The sequence below is a fragment of the Columba livia genome, chromosome 3 (genome assembly GCF_036013475.1).
Source record: "Columba livia isolate bColLiv1 breed racing homer chromosome 3, bColLiv1.pat.W.v2, whole genome shotgun sequence".
Classification (NCBI taxonomy): Eukaryota; Metazoa; Chordata; class Aves; order Columbiformes; family Columbidae; genus Columba; species Columba livia.
This window is the reverse complement of record NC_088604.1, coordinates 91,860,307-91,877,648: the sequence shown is the minus strand read 5'-3', so window position 1 is coordinate 91,877,648 and position 17,342 is coordinate 91,860,307. Positions and strand designations below refer to the sequence as shown.

General features: G+C 42.0%; 1 protein-coding gene across 7 annotated transcripts in view; it reads right to left on the bottom strand.

Moving 5' to 3' along the window:
- The window catches only part of TMEM247 (transmembrane protein 247), a 59,073-nt gene that overhangs the window by 37,530 nt on the left and 4,201 nt on the right, over positions 1-17,342 (bottom strand). For 2 of the 7 annotated variants that reach the window (XR_010471559.1, XR_010471555.1), the window contains exons 3-4: positions 15,686-15,987; positions 3,348-7,769 (exon numbers count right to left, since the gene is read on the bottom strand). The gene's annotated coding sequence lies outside the window, so the exon portion shown is untranslated. Of the gene's footprint in view, positions 1-3,347; positions 7,770-9,161; positions 9,252-15,685; positions 16,790-17,342 lie in introns of those variants that run through there. The other 5 variants (XR_010471557.1, XM_065058185.1, XR_010471554.1 and 2 more) reach the window with 4 other exon arrangements.

The following is a 17,342-nucleotide window of genomic DNA, read 5'->3' as shown; positions in this document are numbered from 1 at the left end:
AATTAAACTCTCCAAGAATTCTCCAAGGGTTTTTTGGCAAAACCCTCAATCCAAGTATTTTATTTAAATATTTCTTGAACTCTGGTGCTGTGTTCCACAAAATGTATTTGTATTATTTAAATGGCTTCCACATGACTATTTATAAATCTTGCTTCTAATCCAACCCTTTAAATCAATTTCTATTTTAAATGAAACCTCTACATTTGGATTATACAGTTTATTGCTGATTTATATCCTAAATCGCTGGCTTTCTGCAATCTCCCAGAATATGACCCAGACTGCAGGAAACTGGCATGCTGAAGTTTTTGCTGGAGCCTGCACACCAGCAGATGTACAGCAGTCTTTATTGGACACACACAACTTAATCTCCTAGCAAGGTCAATAGCACTGTTCCCTGTTATTAGTGAAACAAATTATCTATCTCAAAGAGTTTAAATTTGGCTGTATCAGTTGCGATCTTTTAATCTGACTTCTGCCAAAGGACTGACCAAATAAAGTAACCCAGGAATTCCATTTTCAAGCCCATAACTCTCCTTTGAAAAGTGATCAAACTTCTAGGAAGGCATTGTCTGTTGTCATAGAGACTATGAACAACAAGGAATTCAATACACCCAATTCCCAACTATCCTTCACTGTTAAAACCTTGCAGCCGCAGCCTGAACTGTAGGAAGACTTTCAGATACCCGTAATAAGCTAGATCTCTCATTTATAATTTTTGGAGTCTTCCTTCCTTACCGTGGGGTTTATTGCCAGTCTATGGTCTACAGAAAGGCAGGCTCCTCTTTATCTTTTTCATTTTGACTAAGCAATCATAACACTGAATAAAGACACAGAATCTAGGAGCTCCAGAGACGGTTGGGACTCTGTGGGAACAGAACGGGTACATTCATGGCTGTGAATGGCAATGCCTGGCATTCAAGCTACCTTTGCAGTAACCACTGCCCGCTACTTCTGTGGGTCCAGAAAATCCAGGGTCTGTAGGGAAGCAAGCAGGAGGGAAAGCACCACACATTCAATCTCCAACCTTTTCTGTCAGCACAGAAAACATTCACAGACTAGTTCCTAACAGAGACAAGAAAGCAGGATCAGTGTGTTGCTATGGGTCTGAGGGACAGACAAATGACACACGCGGGGATGTCAATATTCATTGAGGAGTTTTAATGATTTAGCTAAAAATGTGGCATCACACTGCTTTAGTTCAAACAGTGCTCTGTGTGTGTTCGTGCATACTCTGTACTAGTCTGTGGGAAACTCCACCGGGATAAGCAAGGTTTAAATGGACGCACAGCTAAACTCGTGCTACATCATCCTTTTAATGAAACTGATGCTTTTCCTTTGAGACCCCACTGCCTGGTCTGTGTCATCATATACACCTACAAGAAAATGGCACCTTACCAAATCGGCAGAGAGACTTCTTATCAGATCAAAAGTTCCCAAGGTGACTCTGCAAAAGCAAGGCTAATCTAATAATGCCTTAATGTCTTTCCTGGTAGGTTTCTTATTTCTAAGGCAATCCAGGAAATGGCAGGGACTATAGGTCAGTATGATTGATCTCCATAAACCTCTGAGTATGGGGGTAATTGCTTATTTGACATGTTTCTGTTTCCATGCAGGTTTCTTAGCTAAGCAAATTCCTCTGTGTAAATAATCTCGTCAGATGACACAGGGCCAAATACTGTCCAGGCTGTACTCTGTATGCAAGGTGCCAGCAGTTCTAGGACACTCTATCTGTGTGTCCCAGTGAAATGAAATCCTGTCCGAGTCCACGTGACTACTACTACAATGTGACTAAGCACAGTGAAGGCCCTTGCTGCCTCCTCCAGTATAACAGCACTGGTGTGATTGTGGGAGGCTGAAGTGCCTTTCAGAACAGGAGGCTCCTACACAGCCCTGTAAGCTACAGCCTCCAGAGGGCGTTAGCCTGAAAGAGAGAGAGCAAGTACTCAGAGGATTCACCCGTGAAGCATGGCAGGGATCAAGCTCCAGCTGTGATACACGCATATAACGTGTGGGCTCTGCAATTACTTTGCAGTTCACTGTTATGGGAAGTGTCGAGCTACAGAAAACAGAAGGCAGGAGGGGGTGAAAATGGATTGAAAGTCTATCTGATTTCTTCTGCGAGATCCCCTGCCAAACATACTATGACAGAAAGGTCTAATTCATGCTCTTTGCTCCTTCAAGATCTCCCATCTATGGCACATGTTGCGTGGAGTATATGCTCCACAGATAGCATGCTGGCTGCGAATAAACAGAGATTGTATTTGTCTAAGATCTCCCCTTTCCAAGTAGACCCAATGGCCTGTCCACAACGGAGTGCAAATTCTTGCCTTGCTGTCTCTCTTCACCCTCAGAAACAGGGAGTCCAACACACCTGTGTGTTTTGAGGTAAACAGAGGCCACAATGCCACTCATAGACACATGAGAGGAGCTAGGCTCTGTCGCAGTCCATTTGGTTGTCAGCTATATTCTGATGCCTAAGAGAAACGTTATCCCTTGCTTTGTAAGAAAGAGCTCATTTGCTCAAGCTTTTTTATATGAGGGATGACTCTAATGCTATCTGCTTTAGTCATCCTGCAAGGCAGGAAATCTGCAGTCTCTCACTGAAATCATAGCAAGCCTCGTATTTGCTGTGTATATGTTATGTAAGAGTTACTATTCTGGGCAGTGCTAAATTTAAAAGAGAAATCTATCAGGGACTCCTACCAGCAACTTGGGCATTGAAATGTTCAGGAGGATCTCCTGTTTTGATTAGGCAGATTGTGAGCAGACAAGTAGAGTTTGGAAGCTTAATTTCATTCCCAGTTCAAGTCAAAAGAGAAAATTGCAAAGCCCTAGAAAAATTGTCAATGATACTGTAATTTAGTCTACTCCCAGAATAAAATTTCAGTTACAGGGACACGTAGCACCTAGACTGACTGGAGCGGGTCTGGTGTGTAAGTGTTATAAAACCATGGATGGTCTACGCTTAAGTCATGTAGGTTTACTGGAAACTTGTAAAAATAACCTTTCTTTACTCCTGAATGTTCATGGCTTAGTTGTGGCTCACACAGAGACCTTCACCTTCTTTACCTCATAAAAGTGATTTTAAACTAATTTTAAATGGCTGAGAGTGTCAAGTGAATACAACAGAATATATGTTAGATTATTTTATGCTTTCACCCTAACAGCATTTTACTAAACAACAATAATTTGCTAATTGCTTAATTTACCAGTACTAAGAAAATTAAGAAATTAAGCTAAACACTAAGAGCTATATTTTCAAATGTTTATGGGCACACAAATGTATGGCAGAAACCTGTAGAAACCTAGAAATTTTGGTCAATGTTTGTAACACTGGGAATTCAGACTGTCTCCAAAAACTTTTCATTCAACAATATAGGACAACAAAGAGGCCTAAATAACACTTTTCAGAAAGCTTTAGCAAGAAGACGGATAAAGTGAGACTCCCCAAGGGATGATGCTGTGACAAATATGTCAGTACCTCAAACCATGACTGATTCCACTTTGCTATCCGCACTGCTCTGGGCCAGTCTCATTCAGCTCAAACACAGCTCCAAAGCCATGTAAGGGGTCAGAAGGTACAGCAGCTTTCTCTCCAGTGCCACCTGAGCGGCTTTGTGCCCGCTGTCTGTCAGTTCAGCCCAGCAGAGGGGGAGGCCCGTTCAAAACTGGGGGTGAATCAGCTTTCTCCACCAGCCTCAGGGTCACCACCACCAACCACCACCACCATCTGAGGAATGATGGTGCCGGTTAAAAGATAATTTTTCTTAAACGCTCACACGTAATTTGGTGTTTTATTAGAAAAGACATTGCCACAGGCCCAGTTCTAGGTGCAAAAAGGTACCTGTGGAATTAAATCTTGGTAAAACGCTGGGAGCTGTATTTTCAGCCATGTGCACTTGGAAGGAGTTAGCTGTAGGCTCACCCAGAACAGGAATGATGCCTGTTTATCATCATGGTATTTTACCAGTTCAGCAACTGGTGTGTTGTAGTGTGAGAAGCAGTCCTTTGTTGCTGATGTGGTTTCCACTGGGAAGGTGCCCTCTGATACACTGAGAAGGAGCTGGGGCTCCTCAAGACACCCAGAAATCCCCACACTGGCGTGGTAGTCTCTGCACCAGTGCAGCTCTCCACCTGGGCACACACCCAGTATGGGGAACCATCACAGGGGGCTGCTGAAGCTCTTGGCTGATCGCTGGTGGCCCTGCAACACTCTGAAGTGCTTTTATTCCTCTCCATGTCAAGAAGGGCAATGGCCTCACCAGACAGCCCCCTCTACAGGGGCTATGGGTGCCATGTCCCTCCTGCCTCTCTCCTGGCACCAGCCATGGCGAGGGCTGCCTGGGCCACATCACAGGGGCAGCTCCCTCGGTGCTCAGGGACACACAGTTAGTGACTGAAGCTGCTGTGCAGGTCCCTGGGGAAAACTCAAGGCCAAACACAGCCTCCCACCCAACCTGGTGCCCAGCGCCGCGCCAGCAGCCCCTCTCAGTCATGTACCTGACACAGAAAACAGCCAAGAAATAAGGCGGGTTTCTGCCCTAGAAGTTTAGGAAAGAGGAAAAAAAGGACCAAACAAAAAAAACCCAACATATGGTGGTGGTCTGCTGCAGCTCTGCAGAGCATGAACGCCTGGACACCTGGTCTCAGGTACCATGGATGAGAGGCACTGCACATGCTGGTTACCCAAGGGTTGGGGTTAGGGTTCTGGTTAGGTTTAGGGTAAGGATTAGGGTTGGGATTGCGGTTAGGTTTAGGGTAAGGGTTGGGTAAAGGTTAGTGTTAGGGGCAAGGGTTAGGGTTAGGGGTTTGGGTTAGAGTTAAGCTTAGGTTAGGGTTATGGTTAGGGATAAGGTTAGGGTTAGGTTAGGGTTTAGGGTTTAAGGTTAGGGTTAGGCTTAGGCTAGGGTTCAGGGTTAGGGTTTGGTTTGCTTGGGGTTAGGTTTAGGGTTAGGTTAGGGTTAGGGTTTAGGATTAGGGTAGGTTAGGGTTAGGGGTAGCGTTAGGGTTAGCGTTGGGTTAGGATTAGAGTTAGGTTAGGGTTTAGGATTAGAGTTAGTTGCTGGGGTTAGGTTTTGTTTAGGGATAGGGTAAGGGCTGGTTTAGGGGTAGGGTTAGGTTTAGATTAGGGTTAGGGTTGTGTTAGGGTTAGGTTTAGGCTTAGTCTGCCCTCTTCAAGACCTTGCAATGTAATTTGGTATATCGATAATGCTGGAGGGGCTTCAAAAACAGACCTGAGGATGGAAATCCAGACTTGGGGAATCTAGCATATGCAGGGGATCATGGGATGTAAGCGGCTTGCTGTCAAGCTTGCTGTTAGCACCAGAGTATCAGAGAGCAAAGAGAAACTCTGCAAGTGCTATTCACTTCTCAAATGCTAATGGCTTGATATAGCTGGACAAGAAGAGTGTGCTGAAAATTTTCTCAGGTGGGGTTATGTATATCCTGATAAGAAATCAAGGGGAGGGGGGAAGGAAGAGATCCATCCTTTTCTTCTTAGGTGTGTATTGTAATCATCATGGAACCATAATTTCTGAGGATTCTCTCATCACACTGCCGATACCTTCATCCTTCAAATATTTCAGTGAGTGGTGACTACCCTGTTCCATGTAGCACTGGATAAAACAGGGTTTCAGAGTCACAGGCCTCCCTTTACATTATTTCAGTAGTGCTGTTGTTGCAATAGTAACCATAAGCACCTAAAGAATGTCTGAGACCTACAAAAAACATGTCCCTATTAAAAACATTACTTTACTGAAAAGATTTGCTAACATATGGTTAAGATTGCTCGCTTGCTTCCATAAAGTTAAGCTCAGCATAATTCAAACCTCTGAGAAACCAGGAAATACAGAGGATAATACAACAATATTAATTCCAACCTTTATAGCAATGCTCAATATATCTGTAATCAAAATAATTCACCTTTTCAGTGAGTGTCTTTCAGTATGTAAGTACTACAGCACAGGCACACCTTCTCTTTGGAAATACGGGGTGTATTTGCAGTCACATTTCCTTGCCATGCATGCTCTGACACAATTTTCTAGAAACAATTCAACAATAATTACATTTTCTCTTTTCAACTACACCAAATAACAATATTTGTGAGGCTGGGGCCCCATCTGAGAGGTAAGGTCTCCCATCTTGCCTACTGTCATAGTTTACTAAGTCTGGTACCATTTGACACAGCAATACTCAGCTCAGCAAATACTGCCAGCTCCCTGTTCCTATCACTGGCTCCCAGGAGGGAAAAATAAAGGTTGTCTGAACATTGACCTAAACTCTGTATTTCCTGGCTTCCTAAAGTCTGAATTTTGCTGAAGCTGATATTTTATAAGGGCTCCAGCTACTGCTGGGAAATCCTAACTCTGCATTAATTAATTCAGTTGGTAAGAAAGAAAGAAACTTTAAGGACCTGAAATTTGCTCTTTCCTGTGATCCTCAACATTTGGATTGAGAGAGAATCTTTGCAATGTGTTTGTCCATGATTCAAGATGAGAAAAAAACAGTCTGAAGCTACTGGAGTCCTGAGGCTTCTAGTAAGGACCAGATGCACAAGGGGATGGCAGGCTGGGTGGGGTTTTTTTTGGTGTGTGGGGGGTGGTGGTTTGGTTTTGAACACTTTCCTGCTGACTGGCTCTTTTATACCGGCAGTGGGATTCACCACCGTTTTGCTATTTTCCTTATTGCTGTCATGGGTTCTGTTTTTAATGGGAGTCAGAAAACAGTGATCTAAGTAGGAGCAGGTTTCTTTAGCACATTTAAAGGGAGAAACTAGCTTTTAAAAATGTATGTATAACTGTTAGAAGCCACAAATACTGCACCAGTTTTCAACAGAGCTCAGCTCCTAACTCTCAGGGAAAAAAAATAATAACATGAAGAAACATTTTTCATTTGTAAACTGGTGTCATCATGCCAATTTAGGAATGAGAAAACACCTCAGCAGTTCACGTAATCATGAATATACATAAGTGCACTGCTACCAAATTCACTGCTCCTTCCAACCATTAAACCATCATCAGAAATGGACAGTTGATGCTGGGCAATAAGAGCTCAGGGAGATAAAACTGATGTAGATCTTACTTTATAATAATAGACTTTGAAAAAATTCAGTGGTGTCATGAGTCAGCCCAGTTGCATCAGCTTCTGTGATGTCTGAATTTAGTCAGTGGAGGAATCCAAACAAAGCAAATCTTGTTTTAGAAATAAATTTTAAATGGTCTGTGTGCTGTTGAGCAGTGCAAGAGAGGGACAACAGCATTTCAAGCAAAGAAAGCTCCAACACTCCCCCTGAGGAAGATTTCTGTGGCAACCAGTGATTAAGTGTGATTGGAACCAGGCACAATATTTTGAGAGAGCTGTTTCTTTCCAAGTCAAAATGAGCTTGGTTTTGAATTCAGAAATTTTTAAAATGAAACTGGACCTCTTCTGACATGTTCCAGACTGTGCCCCCTTTGTCTCCCAGAAATAAGTACTACAGTCATTCATTTGCTAGAATGACTGTCAAAATGCTGGGAGTGATGGTTGTAAATCTTTTAATTTCAAGCTTGATGAGTTGTTCTAGATTTGTCTGTTGGCTCCAAGCAAATCCCAGTTCCTTTACTGGTCATCTTGATTCAGGTTATCAAAAAAGCCAGTAGAAAATTCTGTGTAATGTTTTCAGACATTCTATCCAATGTTTTCATTCCTTGTGTTGTCCTCTAGCCGGAAAAGATGAAAGAAGTTGGTGTTTCCTTTGTGTGGGTCTTAGTATCATACTGACCATGAGAAACCTAAAGAGACAGGAATTTAGGCACATAAGCATTTGCAGAAGTAACAGTGCATAGAATGAAGACATCAGAAGAAAGTAATATAGGTCACCTTCTGCCTAAGATAGTAACACTGCACAATTATGAATGACCTTACAGAGTACTCCAAAATCACAGACAACTTCGACCGAGTTATAAAAACCTCATGTTCCTTGTGTCAGTTCTGTGTGCTTGCATGCAAAGGTGTGGCATTAACACACGGACTGCAAAATTATTGGTGCCTTCATTAATTTACTTCTCTTGTAGCCACAGTAAATCAGTCCTGTTTGCTACATTGTGCACTTCTCAAATGGCAATGTGCAGTAACCAAAACACTTTCAATCTCATTTGCATCACCTGTACAAACATGGACTCGACCCCCAGAGAGCTCCCAGGTTAGGGGATCTCAGACTGATCCACCCGTCCTTTCAAGAGAGGGGGGAAAAGACTGAAGTGCAAAAAGCACTAGCAGAACCAGGAGTGCTTTTGCTAATGGCAGCTTTTATGCAAGTGCCCTGCCACCTTGCTGGCTGGCTGCAGGATACCAGCCTTTGTGCTCTGCCAGCTATGCCTAGGAACATTTTAATGGGAAGTGGCCTGGTTTTTAAAGAGCCATCATTAGAGTGGAAGATATTGTTAAAAGAAAAAAAAAAGTAAACGTCTTAGATAATAACCATGCAAATGGAGCAAAGCATTTCCAAATGTGACTAGGTCTATGTGTATTTTCCTTACTCATGCATAGCAAATTCTTTTTTGCAATAAATGTATTTTTCTGTTATATTATTAAGAACCTAGGGAGGTTTATTATTGCTCAAAATCCATGCTCTGGAGTCAAAATTTCATAAGGTCTAACTCAGTTTGGTCTCACTAAAATTTTTGATCGTGAAGAAAAGGTGGAAAGGTGAATTGTAAAGTTTCAAACACTAGAGAAATTTTCAGCAGGTCTGGGGATGGAAATTTGGGGTCTGACTCTCAGCTTCTGATTGCTGGGATTAGCAGCACTATTAGCTTCAAGACAGAAGGCTTTAAAAATTGGTTTAACGCTCATATAAGGGTTTGAGTGGGATATTTTATTTTATTCTTCCTTCCCCACCCTTAGACTACTACCAAATTACATACATTGCTTCAGATTTCCAACACTTTCCAATCTGGATTAATTTACATTCGGAGAGAGGGTGTGAATTAAACTGTTATAAAAGGCTTAGATGCAGTTACTTGTTACTATGCTCTTTCAAGCATGAAATGCTTTTTCCATTAAGGAAGCTCTCAGAGAATTTCTTGCATCTGGAAATCTCTCTCATTGCACAGCTTATTTACCAAAAGCAAAAGAAGACATATACAAACAAAAGTATTCATAGTAATATAACTCATGACAACCTTGCTGCAGTTGGAGGCTCTATCATAGTATGGCCTACAGTAAGATGTTGCGTTCTTCAAGGAGATTTCAGTCTGAGAACAACCCAGGTGCTGCAGGAATGCAGAGGGCAAAGGAAGAGTCAGAAGGAACAAGGAGAAACGCAGAGGACACAAGAGCACACACCAAACTGATGCAATCAGAACTCGCAGCTGCGAGCTGAATTGCACTTAACAGTCCAAAGTGAGAAGAAGGTGGGCCTGACACCACTTCTTAATTTATTAAATGCTATGAGGGTGACCTCAGCCTCTACGCTACATTTTACATGCCACCTAGTAGACAGCTATACCTGGGAGTGAATATGAAACCCACCCTTGTTTTCTGCTGTTCTTTTTGTCTTTAATTTTCTCTTATATCAAGTACCTACAGACATAAAATTCCATTTTCTGTCTAGGCGTGTGATATAATTCCTGTCCCCTGTTGGTTGCAAACGTCACAGTCATACCACATGTTCTAATTAAAACACTAAAGCATTGGATGAGGCTGATTCAAATTTGGCTATGTAAAGGATGGTGTCATTCTTGCTGTCACTGATACTTGCATCAGAGCTGTGTTAGTCACTAAGGATTTTGCTAGCATATTGTATTCAAGGCTTGTTCTACTTCTCCCTTGCCAGCATTCATCAAAATCTCTCTCTCATATATTATCTTAATCAATTAGCCTCTGCCAATTTTTGTAGGCTCTGTAAAATTTACTCAGGGATCACAAATTTCCCAGTGATTGCAATTTCCATCCTGAAGCATTATTGGCCAACACATCCTTTGGACACTTCAGTACGTTCATTGACTTGTGATCTTTATCCTGCCTTAACCTTCAGCTCACTGGCACCTGGGGAAGCATCCTCCTTCACGCTAGAGAATACAGGAAGGAACTTAGAGCTGAATATCTTTAGTTTATCACCAATGGACTCGCAGAAACAGAAGGGACTCAAAGCTTTGACGGGAATTGTCAGTGATCTTTTTCTCCTTTTTTTTTCACACTTTCCAATCAACAGCTACAAGAGCCTTAGAGGTTCTGCATCCTTCCTTTACCAGATTTCTTCTGTCATTCCCCCTTTACTGGAGTTCTTCTGTCCTTTGGGGGTATGTGATTGGTATTGTGGAGTAGCTACAAAGTACAACTCATAACCCACATCACCAGTATCAATGTCAGAGACAGCCCAAATGCCGCCAGCAAAGATCCTGGTCCCTCTTTCTACCAGTTCAATGGCTTGCTTACTTTTCTCCTTGATTCTCTGCTGAGTGGGGAGAGAGTCATGTATATGCATCAGCTGATAACTCATCAAATGTGACTAATAGTTTTACGGTGCTTAACATATGAGATAAGTGTGAACTGATGTGAACTGAAATGTAAGGAAATTAACAGGCAGCAGGTTTTAAACAGAAAACAATTGCTTTAACAAGGTGCTCAATACTGCTGTGGGACTCATAGCCATCAGTTGTTGTGGCAGCAAAAATGGATAAATGGACTTTAAAAAGACTGGAAAGGTTTATAGAGCATGATTCCATCCTTGGCTATTAAATATGATGATCCAAATGCAACCTCTGACTCAGGAAACTGTTCGACTTTGCCAAAAGGTGCCACAATATTCTGGAAGAAGAAACACTCTTTGGACACAAACATTCCCTGAGCATTGACCTTGGCCCCTGTTGATCATGAGATGTTGAACTAGCTGAACTTTGGTATGGCATGAATGTTCTTATATTTTTCCTAAAAATTCTGCACTTGGCTAATACATTTTTTATAGTGATTAATCTGTATCATACAGGAGCTCATCTATCAGGACTTGTACAGTTCTGGTGAATTTACTACTTGAAACCTTCAGGATATTGCTTGACCGTTTGCAATTAAATAGATATATGGTTCTAATAATTTGGGGGTTACCTAATATACAGTCAATAGCCATTCTTCTCTGCTGTGGCTCACCAAATAAAAATGGAAGCTCATAAACGATGGGAATCTGTCCGCACTGTGCTTGCAATGCTTCTGAGTCTGCAATACAGAAGGCAGGCTACAGAGAGAGAAAAAACACTGGTGCACTGCTGCACCTTCTAACATAATCTGCAACAGATCTGGCTATTCTTGTAGTCATAAAAACAGACCCTAAAAAAAAATAAAAAAATTAAAAAAAAAGCGCTACTTTATCCAGGGATTGCATATCCTACACAGCCACACTGCAGCTGAAGTGAGAATCATGCAGTCAGATAGTTTGGAAAAAGGGTCTCAAACCCCCATCTCCTCCAGGCAGGAGACTGAGCTCACTGCTGCTCAGCCCAGCAGGCTCAGAGCTCTCCCGAAATACAGAGGTTAAATTTGCCGCTCCAAACAGTCCCACCCAAGAGACCGCCTTCAAGCTTTTTACAGGGAAAGGATTTAATTAGAATGTGATTTTTTGTGGTACATTGCAATATTTGGTACAACAGATGACCACCAGAATGTATGCTTTGTGATTCATGGCATGGGTTTGCTTAGAAAACTCTTAAGAAAACTCTTAAATTTCTCTTAAGAAGAGAAAGGGTGAAGGCACCAGCGGCGAAGGAGGGGCTTTGCTGAGCAGGTTTGAATGTCATAAATACACAGTTATGGCTCAGTAATTGTATCACAGTTGACAGATGCTGCAGCAGTCACATGACTAGAACATGACCTCATATTTCGGCTTTCTCCCCTCCTCCCCCAGTGATGAGGGCAGCCTGGCATTTCAATAAGCAGAAGGCATTTCCAGAAGGCTACTTTGTAAGTTGCTTAAAGGAGAAGCCTGAATTTGGGCACAGAGATATAGTTTGTACGGACTATTAAGCAGCTGTTCAACAGGGACAGTGAAGCAAAACTCTTTTTCCACTTGGGAAGCGCACTAGAGTTGCTATTAGGGTAAAAATATTGAATCGCAAGTCACATGAGCTTAGATCATCCCTTCACAACGAAAAATCTTCAGGAGGGGCTGTAAGGGGAAGAAATGCCTCCCTGATCCATTCACAGGATTACCCTGCAGACAATGGGGCTGCTGCAAGCTCAAGTGTCCTCCAGGGATCTGTGAGAAGATGCTGCAGCAATGAAGAGGTCAGGAGTTTGTCTCTGCCCCGCTGCTGCTCCAGAAGCCACTCTGCATGCTCTGGCAGGGTGGTTTCATAGGAGCATGGAACAGCCTGGAATAATATATAACATTCTGGAGGTTTTCCAGGGGTACTGAGTGTCCTCCTAAGCCTGTCCACTCCTTTTTGCATAGATTTTGGATCATGCAAGTCCCAGGAAGGTCCTGAGAGGAAGGCACAGGATGCTGCTCTCGACAGCTGAATGTCACTTCAGCATGAAGGGGAGCCCCACCTTGGAAATTTCCAAAGGTGCAACTGGCCCCATGGGGATAATTTTCTGTCATAGCACTGTTACATAGAGACCAAAGCCAAGGCTGGCTGAGAGTTAAAAGTCCTGAATTAAAATCCCAGCTTTGGCACTGACTCCCATGGCAAGTTATGCCATGCATGAAATGACAATAGCAATTACCTGCTGAGTTATCCCAACAGAGTGTTCTTAAAAGTGCAGAGATTTTTGTATTTTTTAAGAGTTGTCTCACTAATGCATCTGCAATTTGCGGCTATTCATAGACTACCAGTTCTAGTGGTAACATTTGGGAGCAGCAAGATCCCAGTTAAGCCTCGTTATCGATAGCATATCAGAACGGGATGGGATTTCTCTGCTTTTCATCGACAGGGTTTCAGTCACGATTCAGTTTCAGCTCCAGGAAAGCCTTTGCTTGAGAACCTATGACTGGATACAGCAAGCATTACTTTGATTATCCAGGCTGAAGCATGAGCATTCCCACAAGAGCCAGTGGCTCAGTGTCCTGCTGCTTGTGCCCCGCTTTATTCCTGAGCTGTTACGACTCTGCTGAAGACCTTCATTATTTATTTTCTTCAACAAAAGAAAAAGAAAACTGAAAATGTAGGGATTCTAACCCTAACAATAACTCTAACCCTAACTCAACCCTGACCCTAAACCCTAACATAACCCAAATCTAAACCCTAATCCTAACCTGACCCAAACCCTAACCCTAAACCCTAATGCTAACCCCAACCCTAAACCCTAACCCTAGTGTAGGGTGGGTTCAAGTCCTAGAGCAAGACTGAGTGGGGGGGATGTGGGGCTCCATGCCGTCCCATCCACTTCTCCCATTCCCTGCCATCCACCCCCATGTCCCAGGATCCCATCCATCACCATTCTTTACTTCCACATGACACTGGACTTCACAAGGCACTGCACTAGGAGTCTGGTAACTGGCATGCGTTAAAATATGGCTATATATTTGTGTGTGAAACATCCTCAAATCAATGAAGATGTTTGCTTCAGCATTTTGCTTGAAAATTGAATCTTACTGGTGTATGGATGATTAGCTAGTTTTGGGGCTACTTTGTTTATCAAGCAGATGAAGAATCAGCTTCAAAGAAGCTGAGGAAGTCCAGACTTCATGAAAATTCAAACTCAAATCCAGACTTTGTCAAGGCTTGCGGAGAACCCAGAGGTCAGTTTTAAGCACAGATTCATTTGTAATAAGTGGAATTTAAAGAGGTATATTTTCATGTATATATATTTAGAGCTGGAGGATTTGTTGCTTGGTTAATTGCTTTTTGCATGGAGGTAAATATTACCGGATTTACCAGAATTAATCAGCAATAAATACTGGTAAGGACCCAGGGAAATAATTTGCATTGGAATTCATACAGATCAGTAAAAATGAGATTCTGAACACATAGGCCTTGCAATGATTACATCTATCCTAGTAAATTAAACAAAGACAAGGTACATTCTTGAATTCTAAGTCTCAGTTGTCAGCACTGTGACATCATCCCTAGAACATTTTTGGGGGTAGTTTTGAATGGAGCAACACGAGGTCTATCTTGGGGAACTCGCCAATGCCATGCAGGAGTCAGCTTTGACAAGGCATCATTCCCAACAGGGTATGAGACACTAGTGTCACAGACATGGCCAGATCATGCCTGCCAATCCCAGAGCCATGGAGTAGGCTCAGGCACAATTTCACTTAGCTGAAGGGTTACAGTTTGTGGCTTTTTTTTGGTTACTGAATGATTGTTTTCATTTGGCTAAAATGAGGGATTGCTAAAGCTTTAATTTTGCCCTTGAGGCGCGACATCTGGGATAATCACAGGCATGAGCAGCAAACTGAGACACAACTGAGCAGTGATCCTGGTGCCCTCTGGAAGTCTGGTGTACAGCAAAGGACAAACTAGGAAACCTCTTATCTCACGGATTCATCATGCAATGCCCTTAACTTCCAGTAAGGCTAGAAGAACTGGAAGATAATTTGTAATGTACAAAACAACACTCAATTTTCACTTCCCAGAACTAGACATTTCAGGGGGTTAGTTTTGTTCCAAAATACATGATATCAGGAGGAGCTGGTATTCTCTATGCAAATCCTGCCTCGTTCCTGTAACATGAATACCTTTTCTGATCTCTGGTATTGAGCCAAGGTTCAAGATCTCCTTTCACCCTCCTTTTTGGTACACCGTGGTACATAACAGCCATGCCATACTATACAGTCTTCAGCACTGGTAGGACACAGAAGCGTATATTTCTTAGCAACCGTTAAAGGGATATTCTGATACTATGGTGATGTATGCAGACATACAGGTAGCATCAAGTGCTTAGAAGTGTTTGCTTGCTTAGTCCTCTCTTCTGTGCCTGGGAACAGTCGTGACTGTAGCTGTACAAAAAAGCCCCACCATGACGGAGATTTTATTTCCATCAGAATGTCTGGTAAACTGCAAGTAATTGTCACCAAGTTGGCCTGAGGAAGAGAATTGCTTCTTTTTGATGCTTAGCCCAGGGCTAAATAGCTGAGTAGAGATTTATTCTATTCAGGTTCCTTCACTGAAGAGAGAATAGCACCTAAAGAGTTCTAGCTTAATTTATTTTATAGTTTAATACTATATACTGAAATCCCAGATTTTTCAAGAAACCTATGGGACGTAGGTGCCCTAATCTCAACAAGATTTCGAAGGACTTTTTTCCTCTCTGGTGCTTTAAATTCTTGTGTAGGAAACCGCAATTTATATTGGCCTGAATAAAACACAAGCTTAATTTTAGGCACGGGCCTGAATCTGTGGAGTTCTCATATTTGAAATTAAGCACCTTCTCAGAGGTCAGTTGAGTCAGACACTTCTGTTCCTTTTCTGGTTGACTGTTTTTTTTTTTTTTTTTAAATCTTCTACCCCTACTTTCCTATCTGTCACTTTCCCATTCTTTCATCTTTTCCCATTTCCTAGAGCATTTTTCACCCTGTATCACCGTTTAATGCAGGGCAACAATAAACTGTGGTAGATGCTGTCAAACCCCTCCCCACCAAGGAAAAGGCAATAGGAGGAAAAAAAGAGAAAGAAACTTGCAAGATGAAAAAAAAAAAAAAGTTTAAAAAATTGCTTTACTAATGCTACTAATAAAATAGAGAAAATAATACAAAATATACAAAACCAACCTTGAATTTCCCCACTTCACACCGCTCCAGCAGCTGCAGGGCAGGCACCCAGAAGTCCTGGGCTGAACTCCACAGCAAACCAGACCTGGATTCAGGAGTCACTGGAACCAGGCCTTAGATCACAGGGACAACAGGCAGGGTCCTCTTCAGGTGATCCCTCACTTATATAGGGTGAATGACTCAGTTGGTCAATTTTGGTCACCTGTTCTGTTCACCCCTTCTTACAAATACACCCTTCTCGTGTGTGGGAATTGCATTTTTACCAGTATTTTGCATTCCATTGCTATGTTATCAGCTGCCACCTGCAAAAACAAGCAGCCAAATTCAGAAAAGTGCAGTTACTTAGAAGAATGTAGCTGAAAGAAAAATTCACTAAAAGAGAAACTGATCTTGTTTTTAACAAAACCAGGACATCCTGCTTTAGCTTTCCCTCTCTTTTTTCCTTCCTTTCTCCCTAAGGAATCTTCTTTTCTGACTGTAGTAAGGTGGTGGTGTATTTCTTTCTTGATTTTGTAAGAGAGGCTGATAAGTATCAAGCTGAATGAATTTGGCAGCAAATGCTAACTTGGTCGCTATTACATGGGTCAGTGTGGCTTAAATAACCCTAGAGAAGCTGAGATACAAACAGAAAAAAGTGAAATAAGATCCTAAGACACACATATGGAGAAAACCAACACAATTAACAGCTATTTCTTAAGACAGAAAACCTGGAAAGATAAGCATGTATCCACAGTTTGTATCAGCTTGACCCTGTCAATTTTAACCCAGAGTTCATTCGTTCATTCATTCGCTCGCTCTCCTTTTGTGTTGTGCACTGGCTGAATTTCTTCAGGGATTGCACCAGGAACTCCTCAGAAGAGCAGCTGTTTTCCATTCTGTATTTGACGGGCTCCTAATCAAATCAAACACTCACCTTAACTAAGGACACGAAACTATTGTTCAGCAATTATTAAAAACAGCATGGCAATGCAGCATTGCTGCAAAATTGGATGTGTTCTTGGGACGTGTATCTAAGAGATCTGCAGCTCGGAAGTGGACAGCACTTGTTGGGTGGTTATACTTGGATGATGATGTTGAAATCTGGGCACTTCGCGACTGAAAACACTGTCAAACAATGACATTTCAATGGAAAAAAGAGATTAAGAATTAGAATGTTAACATAGTTTAGCATGTCATGAGCATGAGGGAGTGCATAAGCTGTGTAAATGATGAAAATTTAGTTCCATGAACATTTTAAAAATTTGTCCTAATTAGGAAAGAAAGTGTTTTGCTCTAAAAGTATAAAAACTGGATATGTTGAAGCTGCCAGAACATTTTTTTTCTGCTTTTCTTAAAACATTTTCATGGAATTCACATGATTTCAAAAAGTATTCACCTCAAAGGAGCTGCCTTTCCAGAGAAAAGGGTTTGACTGATCTATTTTCCTTGACCATCTTTAAAGGTTCTGCACTGCAGTTATTAAGAAAAAGCACAGAGAGTAGTGATTGTGACATTTTCCAGTGCCTAGTGCCAAATTTATTTTTAAAACACTGTATCTCATTCTCATCAATGGGTTCTAGTTTTGGTTCCAGTGCCACTGTTATGCTACTGGCAAGCCATGTGTGAAGTCCACTGAAGCTCCCCATCTCAGTTGCACCCATGCAAAAGAAAGAAGGAA